Consider the following 20,637-nt stretch of genomic DNA (forward strand, 5'->3'; position numbering starts at 1 on the left):
GAGAGGTATTCTCTTGAATCATTGTGAAGCGTTGTGCTCTCCCAGCTCCTGCAACCTTCACGCTGAGAATACATCTATAGGGAGTATAGGAGATGGACAGTATCATAAAGCCCTGTAGATATTCTGTTTTGTGTGTCTGGGCTGGAAGAGAGTGGCAAAGTGCTGAATCACCTGCGGTCACCTCTAAACTTCTCTAAGTGACTGAACAACCTTCAACAGGGAGGAGAGGGGGAGATAGAGGAGAGGAGAGTTGTGGAGAGGGGAGAAGGTGAGAGGAGAGGAGAGGAGAGGAGAGGAGAGGAGAGGAGAGGAGAGGAGAGGAGAGGAGAGTTGTGGAGAGGTTAGAAGGTGAGAGGAGAGGAGAGGAGAGGAGAGTTGTGGAGAGGTTAGAAGGTGAGAGGAGAGGAGAGGAGAGGAGAGGAGAGGAGAGTGAGACCCCCAACTGCTTCCCAAACTACCTGCAGTACACACACACACACACACACACACACACACACACACACACACACACACACACACACACACACACACACACACACACACACACACACACACACTCACAGTGGTGGCGGAGGACACTCCTGTTTCTCCCCCGGTTCATTCATCACACAGGGAGAGGTCTGGTCTAATTCATCATGTTTTATATCTCTGTGCAGAAAATACATCTCCTTAGTTCACCTAGCAGGGTGGGAGAGGAGAGAAAGGGAGAACTGCTTAACAACAGAGTGATCAGAGCAGGGGGGAGAGGAGAGGAAGGGAGAACAGCTGATCTGTCCCAGCGTGGCAGTTGATCTGTCCCAGCGTGGCAGTTGATCTGTCCCAGCGTGGCAGTTGATCTGTCCCAGTGTGGCAGTTAATCTGTCCCAGCGTGGCAGTTGATCTGTCCCAGCGTGGCAGTTGATCTGTCCCAGCGTGGTAGTTGATCTGTCCCAGCGTGGCAGTTGATCTGTCCCAGCGTGGCAGTTGATCTGTCCCAGCGTGGCAGTTGATCTGTCCCAGCGTGGCAGTTGATCTGTCCCAGCGTGGCAGCTGATCTGTCCCAGCGTGGTAGTTGATCTGTCCCAACGTGGTAGCTGATCTGTCCCAGCGTGGTAGTTGATTTGTCCCAACGTGGTAACTGATCTGTCCCAGCGTGGTAGGTGATCTGTCCCAACGTGGCAGTTGATCTGTCCCAGCGTGGAAGTTGATCTGTCCCAGCGTGGCAGTTGATCTGTCCCAGCGTGGCAGTTGATCTGTCCCAGTGTGGCAGTTAATCTGTCCCAGCGTGGCAGTTGATCTGTCCCAGCGTGGCAGTTGATCTGTCCCAGCGTGGTAGTTGATCTGTCCCAGCGTGGCAGTTGATCTGTCCCAGCGTGGCAGTTGATCTGTCCCAGCGTGGCAGTTGATCTGTCCCAGCGTGGCAGCTGATCTGTCCCAGCGTGGTAGTTGATCTGTCCCAACGTGGTAGCTGATCTGTCCCAGCGTGGTAGTTGATTTGTCCCAACGTGGTAACTGATCTGTCCCAGCGTGGTAGGTGATCTGTCCCAACGTGGCAGTTGATCTGTCCCAGCGTGGCAGTTGATCTGTCCCAGGGTGGCAGTTGATCTGTCCCAGCGTGGCAGTGGATCTGTCCCAGCGTGGTAGTTGATCTGTCCCAGCGTGGTAGGTGATCTGTCCCAACTTGGCAGCAGCACTGCTAACGCCTTGGTCACACCGACAGTGCAGGGTGGTGCCAACAAACAGAAAACAGTACGCAGTGTCATCTGCAAACGTTCGGTTAAATCCAACTGTACAACACCACACAGAACGCAGTGTCATCTGTAAACGTTCGATTAAATCCAACTGTACAACACCACACAGAACGCACTGCACCTGCCTTCCGCAAAGAAATGCTGCAAGGACAAACGCATCGTTGGAAAGGAATGTACTTCTGGTGTACCAAAGATGCTAAATGACGCTGTCGGTGTGATCGAGGCGTAAGAATTGACTTTTAGGTTGGATCTTGGCCTGTTCAAAGTGAGCCGCTGCTGTTTGGGAAGACAAAACCTGTCCAACTCCTAGGAGCAGCTGGATGCACATCAGCCTCGCTTGTCGTATAGAAGGAACGATCTGGCAACGGGCACTCTGGACACAGGGATAATCAACACAATCTTTGTCAGTTTAAACCCAGTTTGACCTGCAACAATTTTATTTATTGGTTTAAAAAAAAAGAAGATTGGTCACCGAGAGAGAGAGAGAGAGGAGGAGAGAGAGAAGAGGAGAGCAAGAAGAGGAGGAGAGAGATGAGGAGAGCAAGAAGATGAGAGGGAGGAGGAGAGAGATGAGGAGAGGGAGGAGAGAGAGAAGAGGAGAGCAAGAAGTGAGAGGAGAGGGAGGAGAGAGAGAAGAGGAGAGCAAGAAGAGAGAGAAGAAGAGAGGGAGGAGAGAGAGAAGAGGAGAGAGAGAAGAGTAGAGTAGAGGAGAGAGATGAGGAGAGGGAGGAGAGAGAGAAGAGGAGAGGGAAGAGAGAGAGAAGAGGAGAGCAAGAAGAGGAGAGGGAGGAGGAGAGAGATATGGAAAAAGATGAGGAGAGGGAGGAGAGAGAGAAGAGGAGAGGGAGGAGAGAGAGAAGAGGAGAGCAAGAAGGGGAGAGGGAGGAGGAGAGAGATGAGGAGAGGGAGGAGAGAGAGAAGAGGAGAGGGAGGAGAGAGAGAAGAGGAGAGCAAGAAGAGAGAGAAGAGGAGAGGGAGGAGAGAGAGAATAGGAGAGTAGAGGAGGAGAGAGATGAGGAGGAGAGAGAGAGGAGGAGAGAGAGAATAGGAGAGTAGAGGAGGAGAGAGATGAGGAGGAGAGAGATGAGGAGGAGAGAGAGAGGAGGAGAGAGAGAATAGGAGAGTAGAGGAGGAGAGAGATGAGGAGGAGAGAGATGAGGAGGAGAGAGAGAGGAGGATAGAGAGAGGAGGAGAGAGAGATGAGGAGAGAGAGAGGAGGAGAGAGAGAACAGGAGAGTAGAGGAGGAGAGAGAGAGGAGGAGAGAGAGAATAGGAGAGTAGAGGAGGAGAGAGATGAGGAGGAGAGAGAGAGGAGGAGAGAGAGAATAGGAGAGTAGAGGAGGAGAGAGATGAGGAGGAGAGAGATGAGGAGGAGAGAGAGAGGAGGAGAGAGAGAATAGGAGAGTAGAGGAGGAGAGAGATGAGGAGGAGAGAGAGAGGAGGAGAGAGAGAATAGGAGAGTAGAGGAGGAGAGAGATGAGGAGGAGAGAGATGAGGAGGAGAGAGAGAGGAGGAGAGAGAGAATAGGAGAGTAGAGGAGGAGAGAGAGAGGAGAGAGAGAGGAGGAGAGTAGAGGAGGAGAGAGATGAGGAGGAGAGAGAGAGGAGGAGAGAGAGAATAGGAGAGAGAGAAGAGTAGAGTAGAGGAGGAGAGAGATGAGGAAAAAGACGAGACGGTGGATATGAAGTTATTCAACCTGAATAGAGCAGTCTCCTCTGCCTTTCATGAGAGTAGAGGAGGAGAGAGATGAGGAAAAAGACGAGACGGTGGATATGAAGTTATTCAACCTGAATAGAGCAGTCTCCTCTGCCTTTCATGAGAGTAGAGGAGGAGAGAGATGAGGAAAAAGACGAGACGGTGGATATGAAGTTATTCAACCTGAATAGAGCAGTCTCCTCTGCCTTTCATGAGAGTAGAGGAGGAGAGAGATGAGGAAAAAGACGAGACGTGGATATGAAGTTATTCAACCTGAATAGAGCAGTCTCCTCTGCCTTTCATGAGAGTAGAGGAGGAGAGAGATGAGGAAAAAGACGAGACGGTGGATATGAAGTTATTCAACCTGAATAGAGCAGTCTCCTCTGTCTTTCATGAGAGTAGAGGAGGAGAGAGATGAGGAAAAAGACGAGACGGTGGATATGAAGTTATTCAACCTGAATAGAGCAGTCTCCTCTGTCTTTCATGAGAGTAGAGGAGGAGAGAGATGAGGAAAAAGACGAGACGGTGGATATGAAGTTATTCAACCTGAATAGAGCAGTCTCCTCTGTCTTTCATGAGAGTAGAGGAGGAGAGAGATGAGGAAAAAGACGAGACGGTGGATATGAAGTTATTCAACCTGAATAGAGCAGTCTCCTCTGTCTTTCATGAGAGTAGAGGAGGAGAGAGATGAGGAAAAAGACGAGACGGTGGATATGAAGTTATTCAACCTGAATAGAGCAGTCTCCTCTGCCTTTCATGAGAGTAGAGGAGGAGAGAGATGAGGAAAAAGACGAGACGGTGGATATGAAGTTATTCAACCTGAATAGAGCAGTCTCCTCTGCCTTTCATGAGAGTAGAGGAGGAGAGAGATGAGGAGAGAGATGAGGAGGAGAGAGAGAGGAGGAGATGAGGAAAAAGACGAGACGTGGATATGAAGTTATTCAACCTGAATAGAGCAGTCTCCTCTGCCTTTCATGAGAGTAGAGGAGGAGAGAGATGAGGAGAGAGATGAGGAGGAGAGAGAGAGGAGGAGATGAGGAAAAAGACGAGACGGTGGATATGAAGTTATTCAACCTGAATAGAGCAGTCTCCTCTGCCTTTCATGAGAGTAGAGGAGAGAGAGATGAGGAAAAAGACGAGACGGTGGATATGAAGTTATTCAACCTGAATAGAGCAGTCTCCTCTGCCTTTCATGAGAGTAGAGGAGGAGGAGAGAGATGAGGAAAAAGACGAGACGGTGGATATGAAGTTATTCAACCTGAATAGAGCAGTCTCCTCTGTCTTTCATGAAACCGTGTTAAAAGTATATTCAAATCATTAACTCCATGTGGAAGGAATGGTTCCTTTAATGGCTGAATGAAAGGGGTGACCAATCACTTTAGGCCCTGGACAAATCCCCCTTCGCTGCAGTGCACTCTTCACCAGCTACACACACACACACACACACACACACACACACACACACACACACACACACAGACAGAGAGAGAGCACCTCAGTGGATTAATTTGAATGATTGTTTAAAGTGGAGCAGAAGATGCACCGTTTATTAAGGTGGTAGACATGTTGTGTTGCAGTAATATGGTGTTCATCAATGATGGTTGCTGACTACACACACCTCTATAACACACTCACACACACACTCACACATGCATATGCACACACACACACACACATGCATACACACACGCACACAGGCACGCACACACACACAAACACGCACACACAGGACATTACTGTAGGACAGAGGAGCATGGTAAATAAATTACCCCCCCCCTGCCCACACATACACACATACACACACACACACACACACACACACACATACACACACACACACACACACACACATACATACACATACACACACACACACACACACACACACACACACACACACACACACACACACACACACACACACACACACACACACACACACACACACACTTCTATAACACACACACACACACACACTTCTATAACACACACACGCACGCACGCACGCACGCACACACACACACACACACACACACACACACACACACATTGCTACTCTCAGAATGACAAAGCTAGGAAATCTAACCATTTAAAAACATCTCTGGCCTCTAGCTGAATCTTCAGAATGGCTTTAATTCAGTTTCTTCAGCATGATGTCAATGATGGTAAGAGATAGAAGAGCCCTTCACAGTTCACTGGACAATAGAACAGGTGTTGGATAACACAGTCGTGAGTATCTGTGTTTAGGGCTGCCTGTCTAAGGAGTGTAACTCAGTGGTGAGTATCTGTGTTTAGGGCTGCCTGTCTAAGGAGTGTAACTCAGTGGTGAGTCTCTGTGTTTAGGGCTGCCTGTCTAAGGAGTGTAACTCAGTGGTGAGTATCTGTGTGTTTAGGGCTGCCTGTCTAAGGAGTGTAACTCAGTGGTGAGTCTCTGTGTATAGTGCTGCCTGTCTAAGGAGTGTAACTCAGTGGTGAGTATCTGTGTTTAGGGCTGCCTGTCTAAGGAGTGTAACTCAGTGGTGAGTATCTGTGTTTAGGGCTGCCTGTCTAAGGAGTGTAACTCAGTGGTGAGTATCTGTGTGTTTAGGGCTGCCTGTCTAAGGTTTGTAACTCAGTGGTGAGTATCTGTGTATAGGGCTGCCTGTCTAAGGAGTGTAACTCAGTGGTGAGTATCTGTGTTTAGGGCTGCCTGTCTAAGGAGTGTAACTCAGTGGTGAGTCTCTGTGTATAGTGCTGCCTGTCTAAGGAGTGTAACTCAGTGGTGAGTCTCTGTGTTTAGGGCTGCCTGTCTAAGGAGTGTAACTCAGTGGTGAGTATCTGTGTTTAGGGCTGCCTGTCTAAGGAGTGTAACTCAGTGGTGAGTCTCTGTGTTTAGGGCTGCCTGTCTAAGGAGTGTAACTCAGTGGTGAGTCTCTGTGTTTAGGGCTGCCTGTCTAAGGAGTGCAACTCAGTGGTGAGTATCTGTGTTTAGGGCTGCCTGTCTAAGGAGTGTAACTCAGTGGTGAGAATCTGTGTTTAGGGCTGCATGTCTAAGGAGTGTAACTCAGTGGTGAGTATCTGTGTTTAGGGCTGCCTGTCTAAGGAGTGTAACTCAGTGGTGAGTATCTGTGTTTAGGGCTGCCTGTCTAAGGAGTGTAACTCAGTGGTGAGTATCTGTGTGTTTAGGGCTGCCTGTCTAAGGAGTGTAACTCAGTGGTGAGTATCTGTGTGTTTAGGGCTGCCTGTCTAAGGAGTGTAACTCAGTGGTGAGTATCTGTGTGTTTAGGGCTGCCTGTCTAAGGAGTGTAACTCAGTGGTGAGTATCTGTGTATAGTGCTGCCTGTCTAAGGAGTGTAACTCAGTGGTGAGTAACTGTGTTTAGGGCTGCCTGTCTAAGGAGTGTAACTCAGTGGTGAGTATCTGTGTGTTTAGGGCTGCCTGTCTAAGGAGTGTAACTCAGTGGTGAGTCTCTGTGTATAGTGCTGCCTGTCTAAGGAGTGTAACTCAGTGGTGAGTATCTGTGTTTAGGGCTGCCTGTCTAAGGAGTGTAACTCAGTGGTGAGTATCTGTGTTTAGGGCTGCCTGTCTAAGGAGTGTAACAGTGGTGAGTATCTGTGTTTAGGGCTGCCTGTCTAAGGAGTGTAACTCAGTGGTGAGTCTCTGTGTATAGTGCTGCCTGTCTAAGGAGTGTAACTCAGTGGTGAGTCTCTGTGTTTAGGGCTGCCTGTCTAAGGAGTGTAACTCAGTGGTGAGTATCTGTGTTTAGGGCTGCCTGTCTAAGGAGTGTAACTCAGTGGTGAGTCTCTGTGTTTAGGGCTGCCTGTCTAAGGAGTGTAACTCAGTGGTGAGTCTCTGTGTTTAGGGCTGCCTGTCTAAGGAGTGCAACTCAGTGGTGAGTATCTGTGTTTAGGGCTGCCTGTCTAAGGAGTGTAACTCAGTGGTGAGAATCTGTGTTTAGGGCTGCATGTCTAAGGAGTGTAACTCAGTGGTGAGTATCTGTGTTTAGGGCTGCCTGTCTAAGGAGTGTAACTCAGTGGTGAGTATCTGTGTTTAGGGCTGCCTGTCTAAGGAGTGTAACTCAGTGGTGAGTATCTGTGTTTAGGGCTGCCTGTCTAAGGAGTAAACTCAGAGGTGAGTATCTGTGTTTAGGGCAGCCTGTCTAAGGAGTGTAACTCAGTGGTGAGTATCTGTGTTTAGGGCTGCCTGTCTAAGGAGTGTAACTCAGTGGTGAGTATCTGTGTGTTTAGGGCTGCCTGTCTAAGGAGTGTAACTCAGTGGTGAGTATCTGTGTGTTTAGGGCTGCCTGTCTAAGGAGTGTAACTCAGTGGTGAGTATCTGTGTATAGTGCTGCCTGTCTAAGGAGTGTAACTCAGTGGTGAGTAACTGTGTTTAGGGCTGCCTGTCTAAGGAGTGTAACTCAGTGGTGAGTATCTGTGTGTTTAGGGCTGCCTGTCTAAGGAGTGTAACTCAGTGGTGAGTCTCTGTGTATAGTGCTGCCTGTCTAAGGAGTGTAACTCAGTGGTGAGTATCTGTGTTTAGGGCTGCCTGTCTAAGGAGTGTAACTCAGTGGTGAGTATCTGTGTTTAGGGCTGCCTGTCTAAGGAGTGTAACTCAGTGGTGAGTATCTGTGTTTAGGGCTGCCTGTCTAAGGAGTGTAACTCAGTGGTGAGTATCTGTGTGTTTAGGGCTGCCTGTCTAAGGTTTGTAACTCAGTGGTGAGTATCTGTGTTTAGGGCTGCCTGTCTAAGGAGTGTAACTCAGTGGTGAGTATCTGTGTGTTTAGGGCTGCCTGTCTCAGGTTTGTAACTCAGTGGTGAGTATCTGTGTATAGGGCTGCCTGTCTAAGGAGTGTAACTCAGTGGTGAGTATCTGTGTGTTTAGGGCTGCCTGTCTAAGGTTTGTAACTCAGTGGTGAGTATCTGTGTTTAGGGCTGCCTGTCTAAGGAGTGTAACTCAGTGGTGAGTATCTGTGTTTAGGGCTGCCTGTCTAAGGAGTGTAACTCAGTGGTGAGTATCTGTGTGTTTAGGGCTGCCTGTCTAAGGAGTGTAACTCAGTGGTGAGTATCTGTGTGTTTAGGGCTGCCTGTCTAAGGAGTGTAACTCAGTGGTGAGTATCTGTGTTTAGGGCTGCCTGTCTAAGGAGTGTAACTCAGTGGTGAGTATCTGTGTTTAGGGCTGCCTGTCTAAGGAGTGTAACTCAGTGGTGAGTATCTGTGTGTTTAGGGCTGCCTGTCTAAGGTTTGTAACTCAGTGGTGAGTATCTGTGTTTAGGGCTGCCTGTCTAAGGAGTGTAACTCAGTGGTGAGTATCTGTGTGTTTAGGGCTGCCTGTCTAAGGTTTGTAACTCAGTGGTGAGTATCTGTGTATAGGGCTGCCTGTCTAAGGAGTGTAACTCAGTGGTGAGTATCTGTGTGTTTAGGGCTGCCTGTCTAAGGTTTGTAACTCAGTGGTGAGTATCTGTGTTTAGGGCTGCCTGTCTAAGGAGTGTAACTCAGTGGTGAGTATCTGTGTTTAGGGCTGCCTGTCTAAGGAGTGTAACTTAGTGGTGAGTATCTGTGTGTTTAGGGCTGCCTGTCTAAGGAGTGTAACTCAGTGGTGAGTATCTGTGTTTAGGGCTGCCTGTCTAAGGAGTGTAACTCAGTGGTGAGTATCTGTGTTTAGGGCTGCCTGTCTAAGGAGTGTAACTCAGTGGTGAGTATCTGTGTGTTTAGGGCTGCCTGTCTAAGGACTGTTCAACAGTCAGTACTATAAGAGAGGAGAGGAAGATGCAGAGAGTAAAAGTACTTCATTTGCTTCAAACAACACAAAAGGGAGTTGGCTCCCTTTTCACTATACAGTTGGTTCCCTATTCCCTATAGAGTTGGCTCCCTATTCCCTATAGAGTTGGCTCCCTATTCCCTATAGAGTTGGCTCCCTATTCCCTATAGAGTTGGCTCCCTATTCCCTATATAGTTGTTTCCCTATTCCCTATATAGTTGTTTCCCTATTCCCTATAGAGTTGGCTCCCTATTCCCTATATAGTTGTTTCCCTATTCCCTATATAGTTGTTTCCCAATTCCCTATAGAGTTGGCTCCCTATTCCCTATAGAGTTGGCTCCCTATTCCCTATAGAGTTGGCTCCCTATTCCCTATATAGTTGTTTCCCTATTCCCTGTATAGTTGTTTCCCTATTCCCTATAGAGTTGGCTCCCTATTCCCTATAGAGTTGGCTCTCTATTCCCTATAGAGTTGGTTCGCTATTCCCTTTATAGTGCTCTACTTTTGATCAGGTTGCAGCTCTATAGAGAAGACCTCCAGTCTAGTTCCATTTGGAATGCAGCCTCAATCTGTGACCTCCGGTCTAGTTCCATTTGGAATGCAGCCTCAATCTGTGACCTCCGGTCTAGTTCCATTTTTATAATGCAGCCTCAATCTGTGACCTCCAGTCTAGTTCCATTTGGAATGCAGCCTCAATCTGTGACCTCCGGTCTAGTTCCATTTGGAATGCAGCCTCAATTTGTGACCTCGAGTCTAGTTCCATTTGGAATGCAGCCTCAATCTGTGACCTCCGGTCTAGTTCCATTTGGAATGCAGCCTCAATCTGTGACCTCCGGTCTAGTTCCATTTGGAATGCAGCCCTCAATCTGTGACCTCCGGTCTAGTTCCATTTGGAATGCAGCCTCAATCTGTGACCACCAGTCTAGTTCCATTTGGAATGCAGCCTCAATCTGTGACCTCCGGTCTAGTTCCATTTTGAATGCAGCCTCAATCTGTTACCTCCGGTCTAGTTCCATTTGTAATGCAGCCTCAATCTGTGACCTCCGGTCTAGTTCCATTTGGAATGCAGCCTCAATCTGTGACCTCCGGTCTAGTTCCATTTGTAATGTAGCCCTCAATCTGTGACCACCAGTCTAGTTCAATTCCCAAACTGCATGTACTCCCCAGAGAGACAGAGATAGGGATAGAGACAAGGAGAGAGAGAGAGAGAGAGAGACATGGAGAGGGAGAGAGAGAGACACGGAGAGGGAGAGAGAGACACGGAAAGAGAGAAAGTGAGAGAGACATGGAGAGACAGAGAGAGCGAGAGAGAGAGAGAGAGAGAGAGAGAGAGAGAGAGAGAGAGAGAGAGAGAGAGAGAGAGACAGAGAGAGAGAGAGAGAGAGAGAGAGAGAGAGAGAGAGAGAGAGAGAGAGAGAGAGACACGGAGAGGGAGAGAGAGACACGGAAAGAGAGAAAGTGAGAGAGACACGGAAAGAGAGAAAGTGAGAGAGACATGGAGAGACAGAGAGAGCGAGAGAGAGAGAGAGAGAGAGAGAGAGAGAGAGAGAGAGAGAGAGAGAGAGAGAGAGAGAGAGAGAGAGAGAGACAGAGACAGAGACAGAGACAGAGACAGAGACAGAGACAGAGAGAGAGAGAACAAAAGGTTTCTGCATTGTCATTCTACTTTTCTGGATCTCCCTTCAACTGCAAGTTTGCATTTTAACACCAAAGAGAAATGGAACCTAAAATCAATGCTGCCTCTTTCTCTCTCCATCTCTCTCTCTCTCTGAAGGGGAACATATGAGTTATGAAGCTATGTGTCTGCCTGCAGTACTTTTATAATTACAATGGAGCCGCTCATATTTCTACACTCTAATATGGCAGGGAGGTCCCGGAGGGGTCTGTCCAATTCACACTAAACAAAGCAGAAAGGGGAAGTCGGAGACTCCATCCAAATGGCACCCTTTTTCCCTACACAGTGCACCACTTTTGACCAAAAGCCCATATGGGGATTAGGGTGCCATTTGGGACACAGGCCAGGGAAAGTCAGGTCTGATCACTAACAGGAAGCTTTACATCTAGAGCTGTTGATCTAGTTAGCTGCTGGTTGCCGTGGTGGTTGCCATGGTGGTTGCCGTGATGGTTGCCATGGTGGTTGCCATGCTGTGCACTCAGGAAAAACATTTTTAAAACATGATGTACCAGTAAAGTCTACAGTAGACCTATATAGACAGCCGTGTCCTTTCTCCTGTTACTGTAGTGTGAGACAGCTTGATGTACCAGGACACCCCCTGGACAGGACACTAGTCTATCTCCTGTTTCTGTAGTGAGACAGCTTGATGTACCAGGACACCCCCTGGACAGGACACTAGTCTATCTCCTGTTTCTGTAGAGAGACAGCTTGATGTACCAGGACACCCCCTGGACAGGACACTAGTCTATCTCCTGTTTCTGTAGTGATGTAGCTTCATGTACAGGACACCTCCTGGACATGACTCTACAGGACACTAGTCTATCTCCTATTTCTTTAGTGAGACAGCTTGATGTACCAGGACACCCCCTGGACAGGACACTAGTCTATCTCCTGTTACTGTAGTGAGACAGCTTGATGTACCAGGACACCCCCTGGACAGGACACTAGTCTATCCCCTGTTTCTGATGTACAGGACACCCCTGGACAGGACACTAGTCTATCTCCTGTTACTGTAGTGTGAGACAGCTTGATGTACCAGGACACCCCCTGGACAGGACACTAGTCTATCTCCTATTTCTGTAGTGAGACAGCTTGATGTACCAGGACACCCCCTGGACAGGACACCCCCTGGAAAATGTGTGGTAAGTACGGTTTGAGAAGTTTCTTCGTGAAGTCAGCTCCCTCACCAACAACTTACCGTATGTGATGCATGTAAATAGCAGTGGTGCTGTAGGGAAGGTTTAAGAAGTTTGTGACTTAACTCTCACGTCCTCTCTCTCTCTCTCTCTCTCTCTCTCTCTCTCTCTCTCTCTCTCTCTCTCTCTCTCTCTCTCGTCCTCTATCTCTCACGTCCTCTATCTCTATCTCTATCTCTCCCTCTCCCTCTCTTTCTCTCTCTACCTCTCCCTCTCCCTCTCTCTCTCCCTCTCTCTCTACCTCTCCCTCTCTCTCTACCTCTCCCTCTCTCTCTCTCTATCTCTCCCTCTCCATCTCCTCTGCAGTTCCCTAGCCTCACAGAGGTTGGACAAGACTGGTCAGGGAGAAAACATCCTATTTAACTAAACTCACTGGCCATAAAACAGATACTCCAAACCCTTCCGGACATAATTAATATTGTCTGACTCAAGAGGCTTGTGACGAGGAGCTGTAAATGGGATTGTTTGGTCTATTTTACACCACTACCACTCTCTGTTATTACCATCTATGCATAGTCACTTTAATAACTCTACCTACATGTACATATTACCTCGACTAACCGGTGCCCCCACACATTGACTCTGTACATATTACCTCAATTACCTCAACTAACTGGTGCCCCCACACATTGACTCTGTACATATTACCTCGACTAACTGGTGCCCCCACACAATGACTCTGTACATATTACCTCAACTAACCGGTACCCCCACACAATGACTCTGTACATATTACCTCAATTACCTCGACTAACTGGTGCCCCCACACAATGACTCTGTACATATTACCTCAACTAACCGGTGCCCCCACACAATGACTCTGTACATATTACCTCAATTACCTCGACTAACTGGTGCCTCCACACATTGACTCTGTACATATTACCTCAATTACCTCGACTAACTGGTGCCCCCACACATTGACTCTGTACATATTACCTCAATTACCTCAACTAACCGGTGCCTCCACACATTGACTCTGTACATATTACCTCAATTACCTTGACTAACTGGTGCCCCCACACAATGACTCTGTACATATTACCTCAATTACCTCGACTAACTGGTGCACCCACACAATGACTCTGTACATATTACCTCAACTAACCGGTGCCCCCACACAATGACTCTGTACATATTACCTCAACTAACCGGTGCCCCCACACAATGACTCTGTACATATTACCTCAACTAACTGGTGCCCCGCACAATGACTCTGTACATATTACCTCAACTAACTGGTGCCCCGCACAATGACTCTGTACATATTACCTCAACTAACTGGTGCCCCGCACAATGACTCTGTACATATTACCTCGACTAACTGGTGCCCCGCACAATGACTCTGTACATATTACCTCAACTAACTGGTGCCCCGCACAATGACTCTGTACATATTACCTCGACTAACCGGTGCCCCGCACAATGACTCTGTACATATTACCTCAATTACCTCGACTAACTGGTGCCCCCACACAATGACTCTGTACATATTACCTCAACTAACCGGTGCCCCCCACACAATGACTCTGTACATATTACCTCAACTAACTGGTGCCCCCACACAATGACTCTGTACATATTACCTCAACTAACTGGTGCCCCGCACAATGACTCTGTACATATTACCTCGACTAACCGGTGCCCCGCACAATGACTCTGTACATATTACCTCAATTACCTCGACTAACTGGTGCCCCCACACAATGACTCTGTACATATTACCTCAACTAACCGGTGCCCCCCACACAATGACTCTGTACATATTACCTCAACTAACTGGTGCCCCCACACAATGACTCTGTACATATTACCTCAACTAACTGGTGCCCCGCACAATGACTCTGTACATATTACCTCGACTAACCGGTGCCCCGCACAATGACTCTGTACATATTACCTCGACTAACTGGTGCCCCCACACATTAACCACTGTACATATTACCTCAATTACCTCGACTAACTGGTGCCCCCACACAATGACTCTGTACATATTACCTCAATTACCTCAATTAACTGGTGCCCCCACACAATGACTCTGTACATATTACCTCAACTAACCGGTGCCCCCGCACAATGACTCTGTACATATTACCTCGACTAACCGGTGCCCCCACACAATGACTCTGTACATATTACCTCAACTAACTGGTGCCCCCACACAATGACTCTGTACATATTACCTTGACTAACCGGTGCCCCCACACATTGACTCTGTACATATTACCTCAATTACCTCAATTAACTGGTGCCCCCACACAATGACTCTGTACATATTACCTCGACTAACCGGTGCCCCCACACATTGACTCTGTACATATTACCTCAATTACCTCAATTAACTGGTGCCCCCACACAATGACTCTGTACATATTACCTCGACTAACCGGTGCCCCCACACATTGACTCTGTACATATTACCTCAATTACCTCAATTAACTGGTGCCCCCACACAATGACTCTGTACATATTACCTCGACTAACCGGTGCCCCCACACATTGACTCTGTACATATTACCTCAACTAACTGGTGCCCCCACACATTGACTCTGTACATATTACCTCGACTAACCGGTGCCCCCACACAATGACTCTGTACATATTACCTCGACTAACCGGTGCCCCCACACATTGACTCTGTACATATTACCTCGACTAACCGGTGCCCCCGCACAATGACTCTGTACATATTACCTCGTCTAACCGGTGCCCCCGCACAATGACTCTGTACATATTACCTCAATTACCTCAACTAACTGGTGCCCCCACACATTGACTCTGTACATATTACCTCGACTAACCGGTGCCCCCACACAATGACTCTGTACATATTACCTCGACTAACCGGTGCCCCCACACATTGACTCTGTTCCTGTTCAGAGAGGACAGCTAGCAGATGGTGTTATGGATGTGTACTGTACGTGAGTATCCGGTTAAAAATGTATTGATTTGTCAATCATTGCATTTAAATATAATATATATTTATATAATTAAATGCAATGACTGTGACACATATATATATATATATATATACAGTACCAGTCAAAATTTTGGACACACCTACTCATTCCAGGGTTCTAGAACACCTACTCATTCCAGGGTTTTTCTTTATTTTTACTATTTTCTACATAGTAGAATAACAGTGAAGACATCAAAACTATAAAATAACACATATGGAGTCATGTAGTAACCAACAAAGTGTTAAACAAATCAACATCTGTTTTATATTTGAGATTCTTCAAAGAAGTCGCCCTTTCCCTTGATGACAGCTTTACACACTCTTGGCATTCTCTCAACCAGCTTCAATATGTTCTTTACACACTCTCAGCTTCATGACCCATTCTCTCAACCAGCTTCATGACCCATTCTCTCAACCAGCTTCATGACCCATTCTCTCAACCAGCTTCATGACCCATTCTCTCAACCAGCTTCATGACCCATTCTCTCAACCAGCTTCATGACCCATTCTCTCAACCAGCTTCGAGACCCATTCTCTCAACCAGCTTCATGACCCATTCTCTCAACCAGCTTCATGACCCATTCTCTCAACCAGCTTCATGACCCATTCTCTCAACCAGCTTCATGACCCATTCTCTCAACCAGCTTCATGACCCATTCTCTCAACCAGCTTCATGACCCATTCTCTCAACCAGCTTCATGACCCATTCTCTCAACCAGCTTCAATATGTTCTTTACACACTCTTGGCATTCTCTCAACCAGCTTCAATATGTTCTTAACTGACTTGCCTAGTTAAATAAAGTTTTAAAAGATGAGGAATGCAATTCAATTAACAGGTGTGCCTTGTTTAAAGTTAATTTGTGGAATTTATGTATATATATATATATATATATATAAACAGTGCCTTGCAAAAGTATTCAGTCCCCTTGTCATTTTTCCTATTTTGTTGCATTACATTCTGTAATTTAAATGGATTTCTATTTGGATTTCATGTAATGGACAGACACAAAATAGTCCAAATTGTTGAAGTGAAAAAAAAAAAAAAAATACATGGAAAAGTGGTGGGTGTATATTGTATTCCCCCCTTTTGCTAGGAAGCCCTTAAATACGATCTGGTGCAACCAATTACCTTCAGAAGTCACATAATTAGTTAAATAAAGTCCACCTGTGTGCAATCTAAGTGTCACATGACCTGTCACATGATCTCAGTGTATATATACACCTATTCTGAAAGGCCCCGGAGTCTACAACACCACTAAGCAAGGGGCACCACCAATCAAGGGGCACCACCAAGCAAGGGGCACCACCAAGCAAGGGGAACCACCAAGAGCAAGGGGCACCACCAAGCAAGGGGCACCACCAAGCAAGGGGAATCACCAAGCAAGGGGAACCACCAAGCAAGGGGCACCACCAAGCAAGGGGAACCACCAAGCAAGGGGCACCACCAAGCAAGGGGCACCACCAAGCAAGGGGCACCACCAAGCAAGGGGAACCACCAAGCAAGGGGCACCACTAAGCAAGGGGCACCACCAAGCAAGGGGCACCACCAAGCAAGGGGAACCACCAAGCAAGGGGCAACACCAAGCAAGGGGCACCACCAAGCAAGGGGAACCACCAAGCAAGGGGAACCACCAAGAAAGGGGCACCACCAAGCAAGGGGGACCACTAAGCAAGGGGCACCACCAAGCAAGGGGCACCACCAAGCAATGGGAACCACCAAGCAAGGGGCACCATGAAGAGCTCTCCAAACAGGTCGGGGACAAAGATGTGGAGAAGTACAGATCAGGGTTGGGTTATAAAAAAATATCAGAAACTTTGAACATCCCACGGAGCACTATTAAATCCATTATTAAAAAATGGAAAGAATATGGCACCACAACAAACCTGCCAAGAGAGGGCCACCTACCGAAACTCACAGACCAGGCAAGGAGGGCATTAATCAGAGAGGCAACAAAGAGACCAAAGATAACCCTGAAGGAGCTGCAAAGCTCCACAGTGGAGATTGGAGTATCTGTCCGTAGGACCACTTTAAGCCGTACACTCCACAGAGCTGGGCTTTATGGAAGAGTGGCCAGAAATAAATAAGCAAAGATGTTTGGTGTTCACCAAAAGGCATGTGGGAGACATTTTCTTTTTAATTCACCTTTATTTAACCAGGTAGGCTAGTTGAAAACAAGTTCTCATTTACAACTGCGACCTGGCCAAGATAAAGCAAAGCAGTGCAACACAAACAACAACAACACAGAGTTACACATGAAATAAACAAAACATACAGTCAATAATACAATAGAAAAAGTCTTTATACAGTGTGTGCAAATAAGGTAGGATAACGGAGGTAAGGCAATAAATAGGCCATAGTGGCAAAATAATTACAATTTAGCAATTAAACACTGGAGTCATAGATGTGCAGAAGATGAGTGTACAAGTAGAGATACTGGGGTTGCAACAATTTCGGCTGATCATTTTAGAAAGAGAGGGTCCAGATTGTCTAGCCCGGCTGATTTTTAGGGGCCCAGATTTTGCAGCTCTTTCAGAACATCGGTAATCTGAATTTGGGTGAAGGAGAAATGGGGGAGGCTTGGGCAAGTTGCTGTGGGGGATGCAGGGCTGTTGTCCGGGGTAGGGGTAGCCAGGTGGAAAGCAAGGCCAGCTGTAGAAAAATGCTTATTGAAATTCTCAAATATCGCGGCTTTATTGGTGGTGACAGTGTTTCCTATCCTCAGGGCAGTGGGCAGCTGGGAAGAGGTGCTCTTATTCTCCATGGACTTTAGTGTCCCAGAACGTTTTGGAGTTTGTGCTACATTATGCAAATTTCTGTTTGAAAAAGTTAGCCTTTGCTTTCCTAACTGCCTGTGTATAGTGGTGCCTATGGAAGAAGGTACTCTGGTCAGATGAGACTAAAATTGACAAATTTGGCCGTCAAGAAAAACGCTATGCCTGGCGCAAACACAACACCTCTCATCACCCCGAGAACACCATCCACACAGTGAAGCATGGTGGTGGCAGCATCATGCTGTGGGGATGTTTTCCCATCAGCAGGAACTGGGAAACTGGTCAGATTTGAAGGATTGATGGATGGCGCTAAATACAGGGAAATTCTTGAGGGAAACCTGTTTCCGTCTTCCAGACATTTGAGACTGGGACGGAGGATCACCTTCCAGCAGGACAATGACAAAAGCATACTGCTAATGCAACACTCGAGTGGTTTAATGGGAAACATTTAAATGTCTTGGAATGGCCTAGTCAAAGCCCAGACCTCAATCCAATTGAGAATCTGTGGTATGACTTGAAGATTGCTGTACACCAGCGGAACCCATCCAACTTGAAGGAGCTGGAGCAGTTTTTCCTTGAAGATTGGGCAAACATCCCAGTGACTAGAGGTGCCAAGCTTATAGAGACATACCCCAAGAGACTTGCAGCTGTAATTGCTGCAAAAGGTGGCTCTACAAAGTATTGACTTTGAGGTGGTGTCACGTTCTGACCATAGTTCTTGTGTGTTTTCCTTGTTTTAGTGTTGATCAGGACGTGAGCTGGGTGGGCATTCTATGTTGTACGTCTAGTTTGTCTATTTCTATGTTTTGGCCTGATATGGTTCTCAATCAGAGGCAGGTGTTAGTCATTGTCTCTGATTGGGAACCATATTTAGGTAGCCTGTGTTGTGTTGGGTTTTGTGGGTTGGTTGTTTCCGCGTCTGTGTTTGTTTCACCACACAGGACTGTTTCGGTTTTCACATTTATTGTTTTGTTTATTAGTAGTGTTTCTCGGTATTCGTCTTTATTAAAGATGTTTAACCACGCTGCGTTTTGGTCCGCCTCTCCTTCCCAGGAAGAAAGCCGCTACAGGTGGTGAATATTTCTGCACGCTCAAGTTTTCTGGTATTTTGTCTAATTTATTGTTTGTTTCACAAGAAAAAATATTTTGCATCTTCATAGTGGCATGTTGTATGAATCTAATGTTACAACCCCCCCCCCCCCCCCCACCCCCCCCCCCCCCCCCCCCCCCCCCCCCCACCCCCCCCAAAAAAATATATTTTAATTCCAGGTTGTAAGGCAACAAAATAGGAAAAATGCCAAGGGGGTGAATACTTTCGCAAGCCATTGTATATATATATCCACATATACACACAGTACCTGTCAAAGTTTGGACACAGCGACTAATTCCAGGGTTAATCTTTATTTTTACTATTTTCTACATTGTAGAATAATGTTATTCAGATAATGATTAACATTGTTTCATCTTGCCTTCATAGTCTAACCACCACAACTAGTACATAGCCAGCCACAATACCTGTATTCCTTTCAGCCTGTCAGATACGTTTACCACCACTGTCCGGATTAGGACATCTTCAACAAGGGGGTTTCTAGCTGGTGCCCCGGCTCTGACAGCTCGGCTTCTCCTCAACAGCAGCCAGACAGGCTGTTCATGCATGTGGAATCCTAACAAAAGGTTTGTGTTTCCCTCCTGTCTCTGAAGCAGAGAACACCAACCTCTCCCTCTCTCTCTCTCTCCTTTTCCTTTCCTCTCTCTCCCTTCTGTCTCTGAAGCAGAGGACACCAACCTCTCCCTCTCTCTCTCTCTCCTTCTCCTTTCCTCTCTCTCCCTTCTGTCTCTGAAGCAGAGGACACCAACCTCTCCCTCTCTCTCTCTCCTTCTCCTTTCCCCTCTATTTTCTCCCTCCTGTCTCTGAAGCAGAGGACACCAACCTCTCTCTCTCTCTCTCTCTCTCTCTCTCTCCTTCTCCTTTCCCCTCTATTTTCTCCCTCCTGTCTCTGACGCAGAGGACACCAACCTCTCCCTCTCTCTCTCTCTCTCCTTCTCCTTTCCTCTCTCTTTTCTCCCTCCTTCTGTGTTCCTTGCTGCTGTTCCTTCCTCAGAAGGTAAAACACATTGCATGGTGCTGATTACACTGCTGTGTTAGACTTACAGGCCCCCCCCCCTCACTCTCTCTGGTACCCCGTGTATATAGCCATGTTATTACCTCATATTCCCTGTATATAGCCATGTTATTACCTCATATTGCCTGTATATAGCCATGTTATTACCTCGTATTCCCTGTATATAGCCATGTTATTATCTCATATTCCCTGTATATAGCCATGTAATTACCTCATATTCCCTGTATATAGCCATGTTATTACCTCGTACCCTTGCACATCGACTCGGTACTGGTACCCCGTGTATATAGACAAGTTATTACCTCATATTCCATGTATATAGGCAAGTTATTACCTCGTACCCCTGTACATTTATTCCTATTCTTCTCTCTGTGTTATTGGGAAGGACCAGCCAGGGAGCATTTCACTGTTAGTCTACACCTGTTGTTTACTCTCTGTGTTATTGGGAAGGACCAGCCAGGGAGCATTTCACTGTTAGTCTACACCTGTTGTTTACTCTCTGTGTTATTGGGAAGGACCCGTCAGGGAGCATTTCACTCTTAGTCTACACCTGTTGTTTACTCTCTGTGTTATTGGGAAGGACCAGCCAGGGAGCATTTCACTGTTAGTCTACACCTGTTGTTTACTCTCTGTGTTATTGGGAAGGACCAGCCAGGGAGCATTTCACTGTTAGTCTACACCTGTTGTTTACTCTCTGTGTTATTGGGAAGGACCAGCCAGGGAGCATTTCACTGTTAGTCTACACCTGTTG

Source organism: Oncorhynchus mykiss, chromosome 2 (assembly GCF_057628025.1).
Source record: "Oncorhynchus mykiss isolate SJ-2025 chromosome 2, ASM5762802v1, whole genome shotgun sequence".
NCBI classification, from domain to species: Eukaryota; Metazoa; Chordata; class Actinopteri; order Salmoniformes; family Salmonidae; genus Oncorhynchus; species Oncorhynchus mykiss.